The sequence below is a fragment of the Schistocerca cancellata genome, chromosome 3 (genome assembly GCF_023864275.1).
Source record: "Schistocerca cancellata isolate TAMUIC-IGC-003103 chromosome 3, iqSchCanc2.1, whole genome shotgun sequence".
In the NCBI taxonomy this organism is placed as follows: Eukaryota; Metazoa; Arthropoda; class Insecta; order Orthoptera; family Acrididae; genus Schistocerca; species Schistocerca cancellata.
In genome coordinates this window covers 467,446,427-467,452,528 of record NC_064628.1, presented here as the reverse complement: position 1 = coordinate 467,452,528, position 6,102 = coordinate 467,446,427, and the positions used below count along the sequence as shown (strand labels likewise).

Genomic DNA, 6,102 nt, shown 5'->3' with positions numbered 1-6,102 from the left:
GCCTCCATCAGCTTGAACAGCCTGCTGGTGACATACTGGGTCCATATATTCATTAGGCTGTCTCCATACCCGTGAACGTCCATTCGCTCGATACGATTTTAAACGAGACTCACCCGATCAGGCAGCATGTTTCTAGTCATCAACGGTCCAACGTCAGTGATGACGGGCCCAGGCGAAGCGTAAAGCTTTGTATCGTGCAGTCATCAAGCATACATGAGGTGGCCTTCGGCTCCGAAAGCCCATATCAATGATGTATCGTTGAATGTTTCACACGCTGACACTTGTTGATGTCCCAGCGTAAAAAAAAAAAAAAAAATGCAGCAATTTGCGGAAGGGTTGCACTTACGTCACACTGAACCATTCTCTCCTGTCGTCGTTGGTCCCATTCTTGCAGGATCTTCTTCTGGCTGCAGCGATGTCGGAGATTTGATGTTTTACCGGATTCGTGATATACGCGGTACACTCGTGAAATGGTCGTAGGGGAAAATCCCCACTTCATCGCTACCGTGGGGATGCTGTGCCCCGTTGCTCGTGCGCCGACTATGACACCACGTTCAAACTCAGTTAAATCTCGATAATCTTCCGTTGTACAGCAGTAACCGATCTAACAACTACGCCAGACACTTGTCTTATTGAGGCGTTGGTAACCACAGCGCCGCATTCTGCCTGTTCACATATCTCTGTATTTGAATACGCATATCTATACAAGTTTCTTTGGCGCTTCAGTGTATATGTTTCCGGGCAAAGACGATTTTGGGATGAACTAGTTTCGCCTAGGTCAAACTCGTACATTTTGTTACCGATCGGATAAAACAGTTTATCCTAGGTCAAATCGGTTTATCCTAGTTAGAATTTACGCGCTTTAGAATAAACTGGTACGTCCTAGTCTGAATTAATTTTGCCTAGTCGGAACGCCTGTCACTGCCTGTACGAACAGGGACTCCCCGAATCATTTCTGGCTCGTCCCTCGCATCTCTCAACCGCTCTTCACTCGCACTGTTCTTGGTTTTGAACAGTATTTTGCATCGGTGAGTGCGCGTGTTAAGTTGCTGGTTGCCATTAAAAGATTTTATTATAATCCTAGCTTAAATATTGTGAGACGTTTCATCATGGATGAGCCTTCGTGCAGTAGACAAGCCAATCAAAAGCTGAGGAGAGAAAAGTTTCTGGAGGAAATTTTGCATAGTGAAAGCAAAAAGTTTTCTCATTACAATGTCTTATCAGTAGACGAATATGCAGAGCTGGTTAAACAAGTAGAAGACGCGGAAAAGTTGCAAGAAAGAACATCATTACAAAAAACAAGACTAAAACGATTTGCTGTTTTGAAAATTGATGATATGAAAAGACACATTGCACGGTGTGAAGGGAATATAAAATACTTTGTTCTGGCTGATAAGCTTAATGATGTGATTAACGCAGCTCATGTAGCTGTGGGTCATGGTGGTTGCGATAGGATGTTAACCTAGACATAAAAAAATACCAATTTCACAAAGGAAATGATATGCCTCTATTTATCAATGTGTGATGCTTGTCAACAAAGGAAGACAAAAAAGAAAAGAGGGCTAGTTTCAAAGCCAATTCTCTATTCGGAAATGAATAGCAGATGTAAAGTCGATTTGATTGATTTCCAAACACAACCAGGCGGGAATATTGTTTTAACTTCTTTTCTATTTTCTTAGAACTGATTTCGACGTCTGCATTCAGAAGTTTTTGGATGTGGGAGATATTAACCTGGATATTGAAGTATCTTTAAGGACTTCAGCCACAAAACATTCTGTTGGATCAGGGCAAGTTGCATGAAAGACTGTACAACAAAGTAATGCAATTGTAAGAAAAACAAAGTACTCTGCAATTGTAAGTGCCACCAAAGTGAACCTCGCAAAAATAAGTAAATAAGTAAATTGCAGATAAGGTGATTTCTATGGATGGGTAATGTCAGTTGATTTGCGGTAAATGTGAAATTACTGATTACTTAATAAATAACTTTAATGAATCATATTGACTATGTTATTTGTATTCCTTTATTTAGTTCACTATGGGAAGCTAATAGAAGATACAAATGAGGTGAAATTAGTTCAGACTAGGACGTAACAGTTTATCCTAAAGCATGTAAATTCTGGCAAGGATAAACCGGTTCGACCTAGGATAAAAAATTTTATCCTATCGGTAACAGGATGAACGAGTTTGACCTAGGCGAAACTAGTTCATCCTAAAACCGGGTTTGGCCGGTGACATATACACTGACACAAACATTTTTATCCTATCGGTAACAGGATGAACGAGTTTGACCTAGGCGAAACTAGTTCATCCTAAAACCGGGTTTGGCCGGTGACATATACACTTACACATCCCAAACACATGAAAGAGTTCGTTGCGCGTATTATTGTCCTATTTTTCAGACGGCTAGAAAGTTTTCATTGCCATTATTATTATTTACCCTGCAGAGCAATAAAACACTACTCTGGAAGTGCTTTCTATCAGTTACAGTATTGAATAGGGAAACCTGTCTCTACGATGTGTTGGTGAGCCTAGAACTAAAACAAGTTCGTACAAGTAATGTTGGTAAAGCGGCACTCAGGTACTCGGTGTAATGAAGACGTACACCGTGTTCCGAAAGCAGCAAAGAAGGATATCCGGTTTTGACACAGCTTTCGTAATCCGATCAAAGAAAACACTAGTGGCAAATACCGCAGCAGATAAAATGGCTTTTCGTTCAATTCATTCTACTGCAATACACCAACAAAACCGTGATACATTCAGAAAATATTCCAAAGGAGTTGTGTAACAAGAGTTTTTTTTTTTTTGTAAATTTGTGGCACGTATGCTTCTGTGCACACTTCTACAGGAGTGGAAGACTTTCTTAAACGCTGGAAATGTTATGAAGACGACTGAGATTGAGGTTATATTGCTTACTGATGTGCCAAATATGCTCTACATCAAAATAAGCTGTGGTAAAGCTTCACAAATATAAAGATTCACTTGCCAACAAATATTAAAACATAATGAAATGCATTCACAGAATGGCAGTTCGGTACCGCAACAGCTATGGAATTTACTGGGAACGTAAGAAAATATGTGGCAGACCGGGTGTAACGTGCCAGGCTGAATCCTTGTATTAGTGCCACTTAAAGTTCGCGTCACAACCGGATGTAGTGAAACATTTCCTCACGCAGTAGACAGTACGCAGTGTACCTGACCTACCTTGCTTTGCTTATTCAATGTTGTCTTCCAGCTAGCTGCGTCCGTCTCACCTAAATCACACTGCAATTAAGAAGCAAGGATACTACACTATGTTTTCCAAAATCAAAAGTGAAGACCGTCTTCATTGTTGAACACTTATGACAACCACAGTGAGATTTATTTGTTACATTCACACACACAATATTCATGTGACCAGGCCTCTTACACTTAATAATGGTCACATTAGGTAGGTCAAAAACTTCCAGTCTTTAGCAATGTTCACAATACGCCTTAAATGTTCAAAGCAGAATACAATTAGACTTTTTGGTACCGACCGGAAAAGTTAAGCTTCTGTTTCAAGTATTATAACATCACATTCTGGCACCGACTTGCCGCACTTTTGCTCCATGAGAATCTGACCGAGAACTAACTGAGAACTGCACCAGCTCGGGCCTTATATAGATGAGTGCTTGAATATTTGACTATTTATGTTAATATATTATAGTTTACTATTTCCCAGGGTTAAAATGATCCTTTCTAATTGGTTTTGAAGTTAACTATTTGGTTTCATTACTTAAATAACATCAGTGAGCTGTACCAATTTAAATACGCAGAACTAACTTATGCATCCGCAGTGGGAATTCCCGACTTATAACCATGGCAGCCATCTTTAACAATAATTTTTCCTTATTCAGATTTACTTAATTCTTAATTAATGCACTTACAAATTTGAGACTGGAGTCATTTTACGTAGACAAATATAGGTAGCAAAAGTATCAAAACAGATCTCGGAATTATTCAGTAGTTTGGTCACAATTGGCACTGAAAGTCATACAGGCTACAGATTTCAAGTCTTAATATCTATTTAAGTAATAGACTTTAGGTTAATTTAAACACTTTGCTGGAATCAGTAAAATTTAGGTTTTCTTTTGGATGCAGTCTTAGAGCTGAATTCGATCTATTAGCTCACTCGAATTTTACTTAATATGTATTGCACAATATACGTCATTGTTCATAACTTTTAATAGGATGCATTTCCAATAAAACTAATTAGGTCATTACTTTCAGAATAGACTTTAGAATGTACTGAAATAATAGATTTTACTTGGAGAATTTTATTTAAACTATTTCTGAATTCTGTGCTATGAGGCTGAAGGCCACAGAATCTGTAGTCGCAATTGAGTAGTGACAATAAAAGAAAAAATTTAAAGTTCATTACTTAACTAAGTCACTGAAGCAGTGTAAAACCAAAACAGGATAGCAGTGGGCAACCATGCTTCGTTACACGGAACTCCAACAAGAATTTTCTATTTTCACGAAGGGCCATCTTAAGCAATTTTTATTCCTACTTTCATTTTTTTCTTCAGTATCGTTGTCATTTGGCTAGGGCGGACGTCACATGACACCCTTTAAGTTCATCGTTGAATACTTCACTGAGTTATATTTTCGTTACAGACGACCTCTGATCGAAAACGCTGAGGTACCGTGCCGGCAACAACTTCGGTCATCCGAGCACGCTTACAAGACCGACCGAAATCTTCATACCCCCCAAAGAAGCTGCTTTTCATACCGCTCGCACAATCACGTGATTCCCGCAGATGGAGAAACTTATTTTTCTCGTGAGAATGAGTTGGATTTGGCATGATGTAGAGTAGGGCAGCGAATGTGATTGGCAATGTGTAACTCTCTAAATGTTTAGAGAACCGAATTGTTGAAGCCATTGAAAGAGATGATGCGGATTCGTTCTACTTGATGTGGATTGGGCTTGAATACAGACTGTGTGCCACCGAAGATACATGTAATGAAAACTGCCACAAAATTAATGGTATACTAGGACGTTATCTACAAGAAACGAAGATGAATTTGTATTTTACGTACCGATAAGTCATACGTATACTTAAAATTTTATTACAGTCACTATCGTAAGAATGTAGAGTAGCTGTATTGTTTCTTACAAAAAGTCAATAGAATTACTTAAAAATGAGATTGACAACTTTGGATTACTTATGATTTCTGTCCAGTGCAGTGTGATGTCTAAACCGCGTCAAGTTAAGCCCTCAGCTCTCCCCAGATTCCTGACGGCTTACATGAAAATTGTAACACAAATACTTTGTAATGCGAAACAAACAAATAACATTAGCACAACATAAAACGAATAATATAAATAACTTCCTGTGCCGTTAATTCTGAAGGTGGATAAACCCATAGTGATGCAGAATCAGATTCTCACTCTGCAGCGGAGTGTGCGCTGGTACGAAACTTCCTGGCATACTAAAACTGTGTGCCGGACCGACACTCGAACTCGAGACCTTTGCCTTTCGCGGGCAAGTGCTCTACCCACTGATCCACCCAAGCACGGCTCAAGCCCCGTCCTCACAGCTTTACTTCTACCTGTACCTCGTCTCCTACCTTCCAAACTTTACAGAAGCTCTCTTGCAGGAGAGCTTCTGTAAATTTTTGAAGGTAGGAGACGAGGCAGAAGTAAAGCTGTGAGGGCGGGGCGTGAGTCATGCTTGGGTAGCTCAGTTGGTAGAGCATTTGCCCGCGAAAGGCAAAGGTCCCGAGTTCGACTCTCGGTCCGGCATACAGTTCTAATCTGCCAGGAAGTGTGATGGTGATACCGTTTGGCCACTGTGCCACTACAAGCCCCATTAATATTTCATTAATACAACTGTTAAAGTAGCATTGATGGTAAATTATTATGCTCCTTATGCAGATATTATTCATCAAACTGTACATAATAATCAGTCTTGTAGCCAATGCTTAGGGGGGCGGACATGTATCCCCAACCTTTGTACAAATAGTGTGCTCGAATATTACATAGAATCTAAATAGGCTATACTGCCCTTCGTTTGCATTGGTTCTACTCGCAGATTGCGCAGATGCGTACCTGTGCATCCGAAGGGACGGAAACTAATGCAT

The 6,102-nt window shown here is 39.8% G+C and overlaps 1 non-coding gene across 1 annotated transcript; it reads left to right on the top strand.

The window, feature by feature from the left end:
• Positions 1-5,690: 5,690 nt before the first annotated feature.
• Positions 5,691-5,765, top strand: Trnas-cga (transfer RNA serine (anticodon CGA)). Its single transcript has one exon. It is a non-coding gene; the product is annotated as a tRNA-Ser (tRNA).
• Positions 5,766-6,102: the final 337 nt, after the last annotated feature.